General features: G+C 35.9%; 1 protein-coding gene across 4 annotated transcripts in view; it reads right to left on the bottom strand.

Moving 5' to 3' along the window:
- LOC120633008 (CHH-like protein) overlaps window positions 1-17,074 on the bottom strand; it is a 108,205-nt gene that overhangs the window by 84,557 nt on the left and 6,574 nt on the right. The window lies entirely within an intron of this gene.

Genomic DNA, 17,074 nt, shown 5'->3' with positions numbered 1-17,074 from the left:
TTCGAAACAGGGGTGAACAATTTGAGCAGAATTTGTAAAAATTATGAAATAAATGTTTCAAATGCAATGTATTATTTTTATTTCAAGTAAAACCTACGAAATTTAAAAATTTTACCTGCTTGTGAGTTTTATTTACGCAAAAACTTGTTTTTCTTTCATCTGTTGAATATTAGAAAATTGTGACTAAGTTTAGAAAATTTGAAAATTAGTGATGTTACTAATTACTTTTCATGGCATATTGCACACCATTAGAAAGGGGACAGTCCAGAGATGTTTTAAAAAAATTGGAAGAACATGATCACTTTTAGTTTTTTTTTTATTAAAACCGAAAGTTGACGTTCAAGCTTATTTTTTTACGTAAAAAAAACTTTGCGGGGCTGTAAAACAAAAACTAGATGTTGCTGGCGTGTAATTCTAGTTTCAAAAGAAGCGTAAAACGTTACAAATTAAAGATTAAAAAGAAAATTAATTAATACTTAACAACTTTATTTTTTATTAAAATTTAAATGTAGAATTTTTACAATTTTTAAAAAAACAATTTAAAATCAGTATAAAAAAAACCGTTTGAGCAAGATTTTTTTACGAGGGCTGAAGAGATAGCCAAAGACCCCTCCAATCATCAGATTCGATTTGGCACACGATGCACATAACATCCGGTATTTTAAATATATTTGTGTAATGTTTAAATCTTATTTATTACACCACCTACGTCACCTACCTCGTTTCTATTATTCGTTTGTTTTTTACTTTTAAGCCTTTGGTTGTCTGGAAGAGATCGCTATGTAAGGCCACCAAATTGTACTCTCTTGCTCTATGTTTATATCTCCGTAACTACTTTTTTCTTTGGTGAACAATAAAAGTGTATTCATCCATTCATTCAATATAGGAATATGGAACAAAAATAGATTAAATAAAATAAATAAAATAAAAAAGCCTTTATTTCTAAAACGTATTACATTTATATTTTATATTTTATTACAAAAATAGATTACGTACATAATAATAGTTTCAGAACCTTAGTTCAGCAGTGGGCTGTTAAAGGTTATAGATGAAACAGTTTCTCTCACCGATTTCGGCCATTGTGTTCAATCCCCAGAGAGAGAACTACGCGGGAGATATAATGGTGCAGAAGTGCGTGCGAAAATACACGTGTGTTCTCTATTCTATCACATTCATAGTCCAATGTTACGGCAGCACCGATACAGCCGGAATAATTCAGGCGAAGAACCGACAGAAAGACCGAGCTTGACATTCTCTCCGAGGCACGGGGGTGAACCACCGCGTAATTTCAAACTGATGACTTATACTAAGAATTTCTTGATAGAAAATCCCAATACTACTCATTGGCCCGACCCGGGAATTGAACCCGGGATCTCGTGATCTGCAGTCGAACATGCTAAGCACGAGACCGACGAGGCAGTTCAGCTATTCATGAATATTTATACTAAAGATGACTGACTCCCAAGAACATAATCTTGACGGCCGATTGGCGCAGTGAAGCGACCCTGCTATCTGAGTTCAAGCCGTGGGTTCGATTCCCACGACTGGAACATGTTTGTGTGATGAACATGAATGTTTTTCAGTATCTAAGTGTTTATATGTACATTATAAGTATGTATGTATATTATTCTTAAAAAAAAAATTCATCAGTCATCTTAGTACCCATAACACAAGCTACGCTTAATTTGGGGCTAGTTGGCGATGTGTATATTGTCGTAGTATATTTATTTATTAATTTATCTTCAGTCCCTACCAGAGGAAATTCCTGAAGTGTTGCCAGCTTTTGAGGGTCTTGTTCACCTACCTCCTATATATGCGTATCAAATCTTAATGGAAGTTGATTCCAAAATTCATGTATGTTATCATTTTATCTCACTGGAATAAGTTACGCCGAATTCTTAGAAGCTTGAATATTTATTTTATTTGGGCTCAAGCACTGCACCGATCGGATTGGAATGTGGCACAAAGCTTGAATCACCGAGATGGACATAAGATACTTCTCATCCCGGAAAAATACCAAAATAAAGTTCCCAGGGAATTAAAAAAATATATATTAATATGTACTCGTATTAGTAGTAGTACTTGCATATCTACAGTAATTCAAAAAATTCAAAATTCAAAATTCATTTATTTCAAGTAGGCCTAATATAAGCACTTTTGAAACGTCAAGTCTGTCTGTTTGTAGTGATTCTACCACCGGTTCGGAAGGCAGATTCTACCGAGAAGAAGCCGGCAAGAAACTCAGCAGTTGCTCTTTTCCAACATCAACAATTTACATTTTGCATTTTAACATTCATTTTTCTATCTTGTGAGAGCTGAAAGCGGAGCCGGATGCTTCCAAGCAACCTCGTCATCAAAAAATTCATCGATTGTATAGTAACCTCGCTGTAATAAATGTGTTTTAACAAATTCTTTAAACTTGTGCATTGGCAGGTCCAAAACCACCTTAGGAATCATATTATAAAAGCGTATACTCAATCCCACAAATGATCCCTGTACCTTACGCAGACGATATGCAGATGACACTAATTTATGACCATTTCTTGTAAGTCGACTGTTTATGTCCACTTTTTGTTTATAAAGACTAATATGTTGTCTTACAAATACTATATTGTTATAAATATATTGTGAAGCTACAGTAAGTATGCCTATTTCTTTAAACTTCTCACGGAGGGATTCGCGTGATTTAATAATAATAAACTAGCCTAGCTATTTCAACGTCAGTAATCTGTGTAATTTTTCTGACTGCGTAGGCAGCCGAGCTTAGTTTACCCGCTAGTGAATCTATATGGGCACCCCACTGTAGCTTATTATCCAAGGTTACGCCCAGAAAAACTGTGGAAGTCTCTATTTTTAGTGATTCACCATTTATCATTATATTTTTATCAATTTTCTTTACATTTGGTAAGATAAATTCGACACACTTTGTTTTTTTTTGCATTTAAAAGTAAGTTGTTAACTGTAAACCAGTGCGACACATGCGACATAACACGGTTTACTTCGTCAGAGTTATCTTTACTCCTATCAGTCTTAAAAATTAGACATGTATCATCTGCAAACAATACAATGTCGCATGTTCCACTGACTAATACTTTTAATAGTAGTAGACCTTTTTGTTCCAGGGCTCGTCCAGGGAAGTGCCACCACCACGCTTACTTCTGCCGCCAAGCATGTCGTAATGCTATGATCCAGTAGCGTGCACTTCATACATGCACAAAAGCACTGCCTACAATTATTTATATAGCTCGTATTGTAGGGGAATTTTTCCATTTTATGCCATATATCTGCTTTAGGCATACCCTGGCCAAAGACCCTGGGCACGCCACTGCTATGATCCCGTCTGAAAGGCGTGGTTGCCAGTTTAATTACAGGCGCATGAGGTTTAACACCTACGCGTCAGTTTGATGGACACAGGGCGGCAGGCTACAGGACGTATTACATGTCCTACGATCGAAGTATTGTGTTGTTTATTAGAGATAGTTTTCCACATAGGTGGGTCATCTTCTTGGGCCGTCAATTATTACTAGTAACAAAACAACGTATACAAATTGTATACGATGTTTTGTTTTACTTTTATTTTTTATTACTTTAAATAAAAGTATATTAATTCATGCATTCTATGAAAACCTATAAACCTAGATAGCCGGCTTTTCTAAGCTGTGAGCTTAAACGATTTTAGCGAAATCATACATAGACATAGCTGATGTCCCGGAGTCTGTGACATAAACTTTTAATCCCAGAAACAAAACTGAAAAAACGGACGATACCCATCAGTAGATAAATTACTCGGTGTTACCGGTGTTTTCCGTCCGCGTTTATTTCGGTTTTTTACAAATCCCGCGGGAACCATTTGTTTTCCTCGAATAAAAAATAGCCTATGCTACTCTCCGACCTTTCAACTAACTCTATGCCAAACGTCAAGTCGATTGGTTGCTTACTTAGAGCGTGAAGGAAGGACAAATAAAACTCTTCTTGTGACATCTCGTATCAGAGGTTGGCAACTATTGGGGCTTTTTTTTTTCTCGTGGGGAAATCCTTATGGATACCACTACACCACGGTGAAGTGCAGTGGTTACGCCGGACTCTTACCGATTTAAACCCCACAGTGTTCCAGCTCATCGCCTGGTGACTGGGTCATGCTTTCGAGCACAACCGCAACCCAGCCAGCGGCGCCTACCGAAGCAGACACTCCTCTGTGAAAACATCGGTAACCACTAAACACCATTTACAGACAATGTAATATTAATGTTGATAAACATCGTGTTTATGAATAAACGAAGAAAATTTTCAAATTTTCCTGCGCGTGCGGACTTTATGACTGTGAACGAGACCGGGGGGAAGGGGTGAGGTGACGGGAAGCGCCTCTACTCTCCATCCGCCCGCGCTCGCTATAACATGTCAGTGGATTACATGTAGAAATTCCGGACGGTTTAGACTTTCCCCCCGCATTCCGGACAAAGACGTGTATTACCGGACATGTCCGGAAAATTCCGGACGTATGGCAACCCTACCGAAGGGCGACAGGATCCACGTATCTATTGCTCGGAGAACCATTGGGGCTAACTGAACTTTATAACCAGTTGCTCCAAACAATGACTTTGTACTCATTCTAAACCACTAACGTTGTATTCACCTTCGACTGGCCATACAACCCTCACTTACAAAACAGACATACCAACACACTGTCCCTTATTCCATACTAAGCTACCTACATCGTTTCCATCACACCATCTACCTTCCGTGACGCGCGATACAAATCAACCTTTTCCATGAACCGATGTAATTGATGAACAGGCCCACGCGTTTTACATGGAACTTGTAAAGCAAACACGCCTCAGAACAAACAATGTGACAAATGCTTTATCAACTACCCCGCATTAATTTAAATTCTATTATCATACAAAATAAAGGCTATAATCGCTTGAAGTTAACGAGGGCGTCGGAGTAGACGCGCTGTCTGCCTGTCCTCACGCACATTCCACGAATTTCACTACCAATTTCTCTTGTTGCATTTACATTGATGAATTACTGTTACGTATAATTAGAAATGTAGATACATAAGGAGTAATGTAAACTTAACAGTTGGAATGTCTATGTTACAGTGCGTGCGGTCTTGAACGATTTCAATTAAGGTAAGCAGTGTTCGATAGTAGCACTTCGGACAAAGGTTGTTTGCACTTTTAAAATAAATAAAAGAACGATCTGGAACGATCTGGTAAGTCACATAACTGGAGTTAAGTTCGTTCGAGAACAATTCATGCCAATAGCATTTATATTCTTTTTAAATCCTTCAGCGTTATGTAGAACTGATCGAATTTAAATCTGCATCCCCTAGCTTAAATGGGGTTTGCCTTAATAGCCTCAGTCCTTCAGTCTAGGTTGCTGAAATGTCAATTGTTAGGTATACCTGTATTTAATTCAAAAATATTTATTTATTTAGGCCTAATATTAGGCAGTAGGCATATAAGCGATAATGAAACGTTCGATTTATGAAACGTTCATACATTTTTTATAAATTCAGGTTCAAATTATAGACCAGGGTCGATAATTTTTAAAACTAAAAAAAATTATAGTAGGATGAAACCCATCAGAAAATAAATTTTGAGGTTGTGTGAAAAAAGTGTAAATAAAAAGTTTAGATCTTTTTATTACCTACAACTTTGCCACTTGACTTTTTTTGCCGGAAATCGAGAAAAACCGTTTTTTACCCTTAAAAACTCACCCCCATACCCTTCCCGACCTCAGATCGCCCGTAAATTATTTTTCCTTTCATTTTTATAATATTCCCCCCTTTTCTAATGGGTTGCATCCGACTATTATTTTTTTTCACTTTATATTATTTTTAAAGGCTTCTACCCTGGTCTATTACAACAGTACAAATTACAGTACAGTATTAATTATTCTCTTCCGGGGGGAGCGGTAATTTTTTTTATTATTATAGTGTAACTGACAGACCAAGCAGATCGCCCACCTGCAGAGCTAGTACAGGCAGGAGACAAAAATTATATCCCCAAAATTATATCCTGACAGTTAACGTGTCCACCTGCTAAAACACGGGAACACGGAATAAGAGAAGTTTACCCCCGTTTAATATTACACATATATTATTTCGATATTATTTCCACTTGTGCGCCTGTGCTCTGAGAATTGATAAAGCTGCGCGAGAAGATAAATTTAAGATAGCACTTCCCTGAACGAGCTCTGCCACAAACAGCTCCACTACTACTAAAATGGAAAAGTTTCACGTAACTCGACACGATGCACGATGCTATTCCCGCGCAATTGTCGAAAACTCGAAGTTTAAAACGGGGCGTTACATCAAAATAGCCTAATTAATAAACATCGTTCAGGAATTTGTACATCGAGGAATTTTGTGTCATAAAGGTGTTTGTTTCCACACGTATGACGCGCGAAATAGAAATAGATTTACTGCCTAACACACCCCTTCTGGTATGCATCTCTACGAAGGTCATCTGCAGTTAAAAATTATTTCAAATCTAATTATTAACCTACTGCCTGCGACTTCTTCTGCGTTTGTTTAGAACTTTTAATAATACTAAAACATATTCTTTTCACGGGCTTGTTTTGCCAATTGTTATTGACACATTCCCGGTCTACAGGTCAGGTTTAAGCCGTAGTCCACCACGGAGTGCGAATTGGAACTTCATACGCCTTTAAAAACGTTACGGAGAACTCTCAGGCAAGTAGGTTTCCAACCGATGTTTTTCTTTAGCATTAAATTCAGTTTTATTTCAATTGCTTGAATTAAAAACGCGCATAACTCCGAAAAGTAAGAGGTACCGGAGATCTCATCTCTTATCCATTATGCTGTTAGTCCAGATTAATTATACTGTTTCGCCTTGCACGATGCAAGTTGCCAGATGTCTGGATAAAACCGGTCATGATAAGGCTTTTTGATTGCGTGAAAATTCAGAAATTATGAATTTCCTATTGGATAGAATCAGGCGTTACTTTGCGGAAATCCATAATATATTATGAAAATTATGTTTAATTTGCTATACTCCGCGATAAGCAGGAGAATCTGTATGTTTCCCATTGCCTTACTTAAATTCAAAGCGCTCACCGTTGCGCCAGGGAGGCAGTGGCGTGCATAGAGGGTATGCACAGGGTATGCAGATGATGTAAAATGAAGAAAATCTTCAGTACGAGTTATAAATTGACGGCCGACGGCCGGCCGTTTGACGGCTGATTGGCGCAGTTTGCAGCGACCCTGCTTTCTGAGTCCAAGGCCGTGGGTTCGATTCCCACTACTGGAAAATGTTTGTGTGATGAGCATGAATGTGTTTCAGTGTCTGGGTGTTTATATGTATATTCTAAGTATTTATGTATATTGTTTATAAAAAATACTCATCAGTCATCTTAGTACCCATAACAAAAGCTACGCTTCGATTGGGGCTGGATGGCGATGTGTGTATTGTCGTAGTATATTTATTTATTATTTATTTATAAATACTTAAGGGTAACCTTTTTATAATTCTTACAATGCCTATCCTTAAGTTTTTTATAACTCGTACTGGAGATTTTCTTCATTTTATATCAACTGCATACCCTGTGCATACCCTCTACGCACGCTACTACAGGGACGTCGTCATTATTATTATTACCACTAAGAATATGACTAAAGAATTTGGTGGTCCAAAGTACTCCAAGAAAAATAATTAAAAAGTCTCGTCTAGTCACTTTGTAACACAATTCATGACATAAAACATAATCATCGGGTTGTGACAAAAAACACATCCGGATTAGAAGCACAGAGTAATTATCTATGACACACATAAATTACTTCATTAGTTAATGTTTAACTAGCTGACCCGTGCAACTTCGCCTTTACCAAATCGGTTATTACCGGCTAGATCGACCCCGAAACCCCCTGTATACGAAATTTCATGAAATCGTTGGAGCCGATTCCGAGATTCCAATTATATATACACAAGTATTGCTCTTTTAAAGATATAAGATAGGTAAACAATTAACCAACATTAATTTGCTATAATCCGCGAAAAGCCGGAAAATCTTTACGGTGCGATTTATATTTTCTTCAATCATTATAAACTATACCAACAAATTTGCCAAAATGTAAATCGAATCAAAATGTACTTTATTGTACACCATATAAAAAACAATAAAAGAACGTAATTGAAATATAGAAAGTGAAATATGCAATAGGCGGCCTTATCGCCTCCTTAACGTATCTCCTCTTTTTCGTGGTTTATTTTTTTTATTTGTTCTATACCACGTCAAGTTAGCCCTTGACTGCAACCTCACTTGGTCAAAAGCGATGATGCAGGCCAAGATGGTAACGGGCTATTTATTCTATATATATCTATAATTCAAATTCAAAATTCATTTATTTCAAATAGGCCTAATGTAAGCACTTTTGAAACGTCAAGTCTGTCCGTTTGTAGTGACTCTACCACCGGCTCGGAAGGCAGATTCTACCGAGAAGAAGCCGGCAAGAAACTCAGCAGTTGCTCTTTTCCAACATCAACAATTTACATTTTACATTTTAACATTTCATTATTCTATCTTGTGAGAGTTGAAAGCGGAGCCGGATGCTTCTAAGCAACCTTTTCATTCACTAACAATATACATAACTAACGTAAATATTTTCGTTGTTAATTAATTAGTCGTAACATGTCACTGTCATAATGATTTGTATTCAATTCTAATATCACTAAATGTTAGTTCTTAGTCATCATAGTACCCACACAAGCTATGCTTATTTTATGGCTAGACGGCGATGTGTGTATTGTCGTAGTATAAATATTTATTTATTTTAAAGTAAAAAAAAGACAGAATGGAATAGATTGTACCCTGGGCAATACCAAAGGAAACATATTTTGAGCTCAAGAAAACCATTGGTTTAAATAAACCAATACGAAGTCTCGGGAAACAGCTAGAATTAATAAAAGTCAGTTCATCTTCCTTATCAACTCATTACCGGCCAACTACAGGGCACGCGTCTCATCTCAGAATGAGAAGAGTTTAGCTCGTAGTCCACAATGCTGACAAAGTGCGGGTTAACAAACTTCACACGCTTTTGGGAATAATATGGTGAGCTTTCGGGCATGCAAGTTTAATCACGATGTTTTCCTTCACCGTAAAAACCCTTCCCTCCCCCAGAAACAGAGGCCGGAGTTAAAAAAAAAACGGCTATCGGCGCTTAAAAGTCAGTTGAAGGTCGCTGAAACCAATAAAGTGCGTAGTTACTCCCTAACTAGTATTTTCAAGTCAAATTTCTTGTAAGTGCAGTACCTTTCATCGCAAATACAAACTTGTGACGTATGGTTTCCGATAAGTTACAATATCAAACCAATTTCGTCACGTTAATTAATATTCTCGCAGACGTCTTCGGTGTCACGTGCGTGGATTGTTGCCAGAAAGCAATTTCCAACTTGTAATTATTGCTCTACCAATTTTCAGTTATTGAAATTTGTGCGTGTATTTCATGGAAAGTTGATATTACGTACGTAACTAAAAAACATATTTTTTCATAGTATTAAAAAGTAGGTAGTCAAAAAGTGTTTTTTTTGTTGATTAATGTTCTCTCGGTTCTAGTCTAATGGTTAGGTTGGCCTGTTTGATTACGGATAACACATTAACACGTGGTCCTGGATTCGAATCCCGGGTCGGACTAAAAATTGTTAGAATTTTGGTATATTCTATTAAAGAAATTTCAGTACAATTGTTGATTAGGAAAATGCGGTGTGCTCTATTTATTACATACTTAAAAGTTACTAATAAAAATGAATAAGTTTACTACGACAATACACACATCGTCATCTAGCCCCAAAGTAAGTTTCTGCTATGGGTGTTAAGATAGCTGATTAATGTTTTTTTTTATAAACAAACATTCTCCAGTTCTCGGAGTCGAACCCACGGTCTTGGACTTAGAAAGCAGGGCCGCTGCCCACTGCGCCAACCGGCTGTCAAACAGTATAAAATTGTTAAAGCCCACCAAACAACATTGGTGCTGCGTGGTGGGTCAATGCTCTAAAACGGTCTCCTATAAAAGACGAGGCCTGTGGGACGTTAATAGATTGTAGATGATATACGAAGCATCTGTGGCTAAATTGGTCTACACTTAGGTACTTAATAACGATTATATTACAGTGGATTACTACGTCTGGATAACGGTGCAAAAAGTTTGATTGCAATCAATTGACAGATATCGGTTATGTCGGATGTCTTTTAGCCATTATAAATATCGCTTCTGCACGCCGCATCCACCACGATACAAATCAAGTTTCTATTTATTTGTCACTCACTCGCACACCAGTAAAAAAAAACTTTCAAAAAAAAATTTTTTCATGTGATATTTTTATATGAGTAGTCAATTGGTTAGGTACTTTGTAAATAATGCCTCGAGGAAATGATTTCTAATTAATATTATTTATCAGTTATCATTAACCGGCTCGTTGGGCTAAATGGTAGCAGCACGGCTAGCATGGGCAGGAGACAATTATTTATTTATTTATTTATACTCTTTATTTGTACACCACTCGGAAAAACGGGAGAAAAAAAGAACAAACACATGAAGAATGAAGTAGCATACAAAAGGCGGCCTTATCGCTAAGTAGCGATGTCTGCCAGGCAACCTTAGGGTTAGGAAAACTAAAAAGAAAAACGAATAGGTGGGGTACACTATTTAGCACAAACATACGAATATCTACATACTAATACATAAACCAGACTACACAAATACAACAATACTGTTGATAAATATAAAAAATATATATACGAATACATATTTTAATATACCATAAATACTTAAATATGAGTTTGAGTAGATAAATAAATAATAATAGTCGTCTTTACTGAGCGAGATAATGAGCCTTAACAGCATTTTTGAATATGCCCAGTGACTTCGACTGTCTTATGTTCAACGGGAGTGCATTCCAAAATTCAGTGGCTTTGACAGTGAAGGAATGCTTGTAAAACTTCGTTTAAATTATTTCCCCGGGGAAAGGATAAAAATGCATCTTCCCCCACAGCTTTATAAACTCTCCGAGCACTGGCGATAAGTGGCCATGATATCTAAATAATATAGGTGTAATAATGAACGGTGGTAAACTACTCCTATTTCATGTTCCTAACCTGCTTCAGCAGGTGGACACGTTAATTAAATCCCTTGTCAGGTGATATGATCGGGAGATATCATTTTTGTCTCATGCCTGTGCTAGCACCATAAATACTTAAATATTATTACATAATTTACCAGTATAATATTATGTATTTGCATTATTTCTGATGCTTTAAATAAAAGTGTTTTCAATAATACGTTATTCATTCGCTCATCCACTAATTCATTAAAATGATTATTTATTAATTTACAGTAGGGCTTGTGTTTTTCCGTCAATTTTTTCTTGTACATACCAGCCTGGAGTTAGATTCTAGATATACAACGTGAAACGGAATTACGTAATACTGTTAAAAGGTGCATAAGTATATTTCATAAGAAATCATCCTGTAAAAATTTTAAATCTAAGAAGCATATTTATTTTTCCATACAAACTAATTCGAAACATTCTAAGAATTTACTTATGACAACCCTATTAAAGATAAAATACCGACACGTGTATAATACCTACGCTCCGCGACGCGTACCTAATAAAGTAACAGGGGTCAATTTATATTACTTTTGCATGTGATGTTGATGCTGTATCTTTCTTTCAGTATAAAATATAGGACTAGTTTCCTCAAAAGTATTAGCGTTTCTGTTTAACAGATGGGTAACAGAGACAGTAAATAATGTACGTCTAAAGCGTCTGAAATATTATTTCAGTTTTCATTTTGTATAGAAAGAAATTGTCAATGTCCACCTCCATGTTTTGAAGAGAATGTTCGAGTAATCGCGTAATTTCATTACCTTTTGTATTGAAAATAATCGTTTAAACCCTCCAACCCGCGTTGTAACAGCGTGGAGCACTCAAGCTTTCATCTTGTAATTTAGTTAGAGAAGAGGCAGTTATACTAAACTTTTCGAGCATTCACTTCTAAAGGTAAACGGATATGATACATGATACATCTAAATTATATCTTATCATTCTTACAGAGTTAGTCACTCGATACCTGAGAAAAAAGTCTCTAAATAATTTAATTATCACTAAGATGATGTGTTCAGAAACATTACAGGAAATTAACCTTCATCTATCCAATAACCATTAAAGGCTGAGTCCAGAAACGTAGAGAAATAGTATTTCGAGAGCGTATTCTTTGAGCATCCCTAGAATATAGTCAAAGTCAAAGTCAAAAATATCTTTATTCAAGTAGGGGCCTACTTGAATATATGTGGCACTATGATAGGTGGCACTTTTGATGCGTACATTATTATATATATTCGTAAAATAAGAACTGTAATTTTTAATCTAATGTGAAAGGGCTGATTTTCAAGTTCTATGCATTAAACTTAGGATAGGCCTTTCAGTTTAAAATGAGAAACACATGATTCACAGTTTTTGCTGTGATGCATACGATGACGGTTTGCCACCCCCGCCACCTACGTTCCGTTTTTTGCACATTATTTATTTTATTAAACCATAGACAACATTTATTGGAGCAAAGTTATATTATGTATATTATTTATATTTTATTAATTAATAATGAACTAGACGGCTGTTTGCGTCGCTAACAAGATCTATCCTATCCTACCTCAGGATGCATATGGTAATTTTGCATGTAGATAGACGTGCAAAATTTCATCAAGATGTGTTCAGAGAAAGCCGCGCATTGGCAATAAATAAATTAACAAACAGATTCTTACTAGAATTCTTATATAATATGCAATTATTAAGATTGTTGTGATTCGACACGTTATTAATTATTAATATTATTTTAGTTCTAACTTTTATATTAATTGTACGTACCTAGATTTGCAAGCTGTTAAGCGGAATTTGGTTATTGAAGACCTGTACCTATTCTAATCCAAATACGGAAATAAAAAAAAATATATACGCTTTCGCATTTATACCTAATACATATAAGGATGTGGGTAATAGGTAGGTAGTTGCTATCCTCATATTTATTAATAATTTTGAAATTATATAAATAATTGGGGTGGGTGACGCATTAGTGAATATACCTTTTAACGTCAACTCCACCACTTAGAGCATGAGCCAGCTTTCTTAGAAGTCTGGTAGGATGTAATTATCATCTCGCTCGGAGCCGCAAATCATTGTGCCAATCGATGTAGCACCATCATTATACAATAGGTAAATAAATTGTGAATAAAGACTCAAACGGAAATTGCATAAATTTTCAATTCCTCTGCTATACCTCTTCTGAGGACTAAGCTGAAATTTCCATCCCACTTTGCATTGACTTTCCACTTTCCATGAACAATTTATAGCTGTTAAACTATATATATAATTGGCTATCCATTGTTATAGTAGCAACCAGAGTTGCTACTATAAAAATGGATAGCCAATTATAATATCACGCAGAACAAAACGCGCAGTCTAGTTGTTATATAACACTTTCTTACTCTATAAACAGAACGATAATAGAGAATATAATTGACAGAAAGTTTTTTAAAACAAAAATCAGAAATACAGGATTTGCGACTCTAAAACGAGTGTTTGACGTTACAAGGTGTAATATGCGAAAATGATTCCTCCATTGCAAGCGAGCATATTATGTAACAAGGCAACTGGAAGGTTAAATTATTAGGTCACTTCTCAAACTCTACATTAAATCTAGTTTCGTCTAAATGAAAGCAAACCTGCATTATAACAGACGCATAAAGTGAAAAAAAAATCAAAATTAATTTATTTCAAATGCAAGCACTTTTAAAACCACCAGCAAGAAACTCAGCAATTGCTCTTCTCCAACATCATTTTACAATTTAAATCTCATTGTTCTCTCTTATGTGAGATGAAAGCGAAGCTGCTTGCTTCCAGGCAACCTTGTCATTATGAAATTCATCAATAGTATTAAATGTGTTTTATTCACATATTACTTTCGGTATCATGTTAGAAAAGCATATACTCTGCCCCACAAAGGTCTTCTGCACTTTCTTAAGCCGATATGCTGACATCACTAATTTATGACCGTTTCTAGAAAGTCGATTGTTTATGGTGATGATGATTATGATTCGTATCACTGTCATCATCATTCATAATGTTATCAATAGGTAGTGAAACTACGTCACTTTCCGTTGAGCGATTTTCCGCAAAAACCTTCCGCTGCAGGCAAATTCCTAACAATTATAACCATTATCCCTGCTAATTATACCATTGTACCTATCCTTGTCATAAAAATATTTACCGCACACACCTCTTTTTTCCATTGCCTTGACGTGATTTACCGTCATTTTGTACGCCGATAGGTATATGCTACGTTTATTATTAAAGAAAGAGCAATGAAGATTTTTGTATAGATCCTGTCCTATCCTCCGCCATTTTGATTTTATTTCAAAATAGCATTCATGAATAGTTTTTAAACGGATAGTTAAAATGAACAAAATAAATATAGTCAAAACCGAAAGTGTCATATTTCGAAGATAAGCTTCCAAAGTTTTTTCTTTTTATTCTTGAAAATAAATTTTCCTTAATTCAGTAGTTTCGGCGCGGCCAAGATACAAACAACATAAAGACTAAAATACAAAAATCTAGACAAAAATAAAATAGTATGGCTTATCGTATGGATTACCCTAGTTCCCTCCGAAAAAATATTTGTAATATTTTCAATGTAAAGAATTCTACCTTTGGATATGAGGAATATGTGACATATTGGTAACAACATAGCACATGCATGCATGGCATGGACAGCGGAGAACTATGAATTCCTATAAGTGGAATGTCCCGATTATAATACCGGCAGTGCCAGCTTATGTCTTAACGTTCCAGTACGATCGTTTAGCTATAGTTTTAATACAACTGCCATTGCCCTAAAGTGAGGTATCAGTCAAGGACTGACTTTTAGTAGAATAAAACATATAAAATAATTGTATACCTACTCTGGTGGAAGTAGGTATAGTACCTTTATGCATTCGAACAAGAAAACTCAATTATGTTTACTACTGCAATTATGTTTCTTAGTAAAAGATATTAAACTGCTTGATACGTTGAAATAATAAAGTGCTGCGACCTTAAATACTTGTCAATTAGGTACCTACCAGCGGAGGGTATTAAATACTAAACTGACGACATATCTTAAAGAATTTGCTGATTGTTCTAGCTACCTGACCAATAGAAAGATTGATAGGGCTTAAAACCGCTTTAAACTTACCGATATAAAGATAATAATAATATAATAATAATAAAAATTAATAATAATTAAATAATAATAATATAATAATAATAATAATCAAATTAGGACCGGGTTTTTTCTATTTACCCGAAACCATATCCCAAGTGAAAAAAATCAGTCGTTGGCATCGGCATAGCCAACGACTGTTTTTTTTCACCGGTTTCCAAGCCCTGAGTGGTACCCACCTCTAGCCTTCTAAAAGTAAAATATTGTTGTTTGTTGTACCGGTTATTTGATTAATGGTTTCTAAGGAACCGAAACCGGTTTATAATGCTCATAATATAGCAATGTTTTTTCGGTAAACCATTTAATTCTGTATTCCGGTAAATCAAATTAGGACCGGGTTTTTTCTATTTACCCGAAACCATATCCCAAGTGAAAATAATCAGTCGTTGGCATCGGCATAGCCAACGACTGTTTTTTTTCACCGGTTTCCAAGCCCTGAGTGGTACCCACCTCTAGCCTTCTTTAGTGGCTTTCTTAATACACTTTGCTTAACTGACACTCAAGCATAAATTATACCACTGAATAGGCTGTGTCTATGATCTTTGCCTATTCCGAAGTAGACAAAAAAAACAAAGAACAACTATGCATAACTGACCATTAAAAATGCACAAGTAGGTAGATTCCTTAAGACTTTCTTAATTATGTGTCAAAGTCAAAGTCAAAAATATCTTTATTTAAGTAGGCCCCATAGATGGCACTTGTGATGCGTACATGACAAATGTAATGTACGCATCACAAGCGACACGGTAGCGAGATGATATTCGTAAACTTAAAACTAAAACTTTTACAAACGCGTGGTCTAAGAAGAAGCCCACAACATACAGCCGAGTGTTCTTTTTGATTCGTTTATTTTATGATAGCCTCTCCAATAAATCTTTCCTGAAAAATAATGTATATTCTAATCCGACAACAATAATAACTGAATATATCAACATAAAGACAGTCAAGTCTCGTTTGGTCGTCCTTAATTAAAGAATCTTATGAAAAAACTAAGACGGAAAATGACAAAAATTACAAATAAAAATATCCTTTTTTTTATTTATCATTCATACACCTCATTTAAGGTCAAATTAATGCGTTCTAATTAAATTAAATCAAATTAATGCGAAGAATGCATTAGTCATTGTACATAGAAAAATCTCATTCCAGTCAGTTATATAAATTGATGCCAGATTGGCGCAGTGGCCAGCGACCCTGCTTTCTGAGACCAAGGCCGTGGGTTCGATTCCCACAGCTGGAAAATGTTTGTGTGATGAACATGAATGATTTTCAGCGCAGGAGCATTTGTCATTATCTTCGTCTTGCTCATTATTTATTCTCAGGCTCTTTAAGAATCTTTATATTGACCTCCGTAGAGTTTCTTATCTAATGTTTGGGAATTTTATGCCAAAGACAAAGTCAAGCACTGCCTACCCTAAATTTTTCATATGAGGTAATTTTACGGTAATCTCCTGTACGAGGTACTTTTTTCCATTTTACGCCGTCTGCTGGAGCTAGCGGAGCTACTGGTATTATGCCTGCCGGTCAAAAATCCTGTGCGGCGTGCACAGGATTGACCAGATCAGGCCGGGACTGACTCTATTTACAATTTCTGAACCGTCCCGTACCTCGCGGTCATCTTAACAAGCCTTAAACCAAATCCGCGGCAGCACTGAGTCTCGGATATAATTTTCGTATTTGCACCAATCGCTACGGCCATCAGCGGATAGCGACGCCGCCGACTGCGGTCACTTAAGTTATCACCGTCAACAATAATTTAGTTCAGCGCCCATAATATGTAAATAGCCGTAACAGTGAG

Source organism: Pararge aegeria, chromosome 21 (assembly GCF_905163445.1).
Source record: "Pararge aegeria chromosome 21, ilParAegt1.1, whole genome shotgun sequence".
In the NCBI taxonomy this organism is placed as follows: domain Eukaryota; kingdom Metazoa; phylum Arthropoda; class Insecta; order Lepidoptera; family Nymphalidae; genus Pararge; species Pararge aegeria.
Note: the sequence above shows the minus strand (reverse complement) of the source record. Positions and strands in the feature narration are given on the sequence as shown.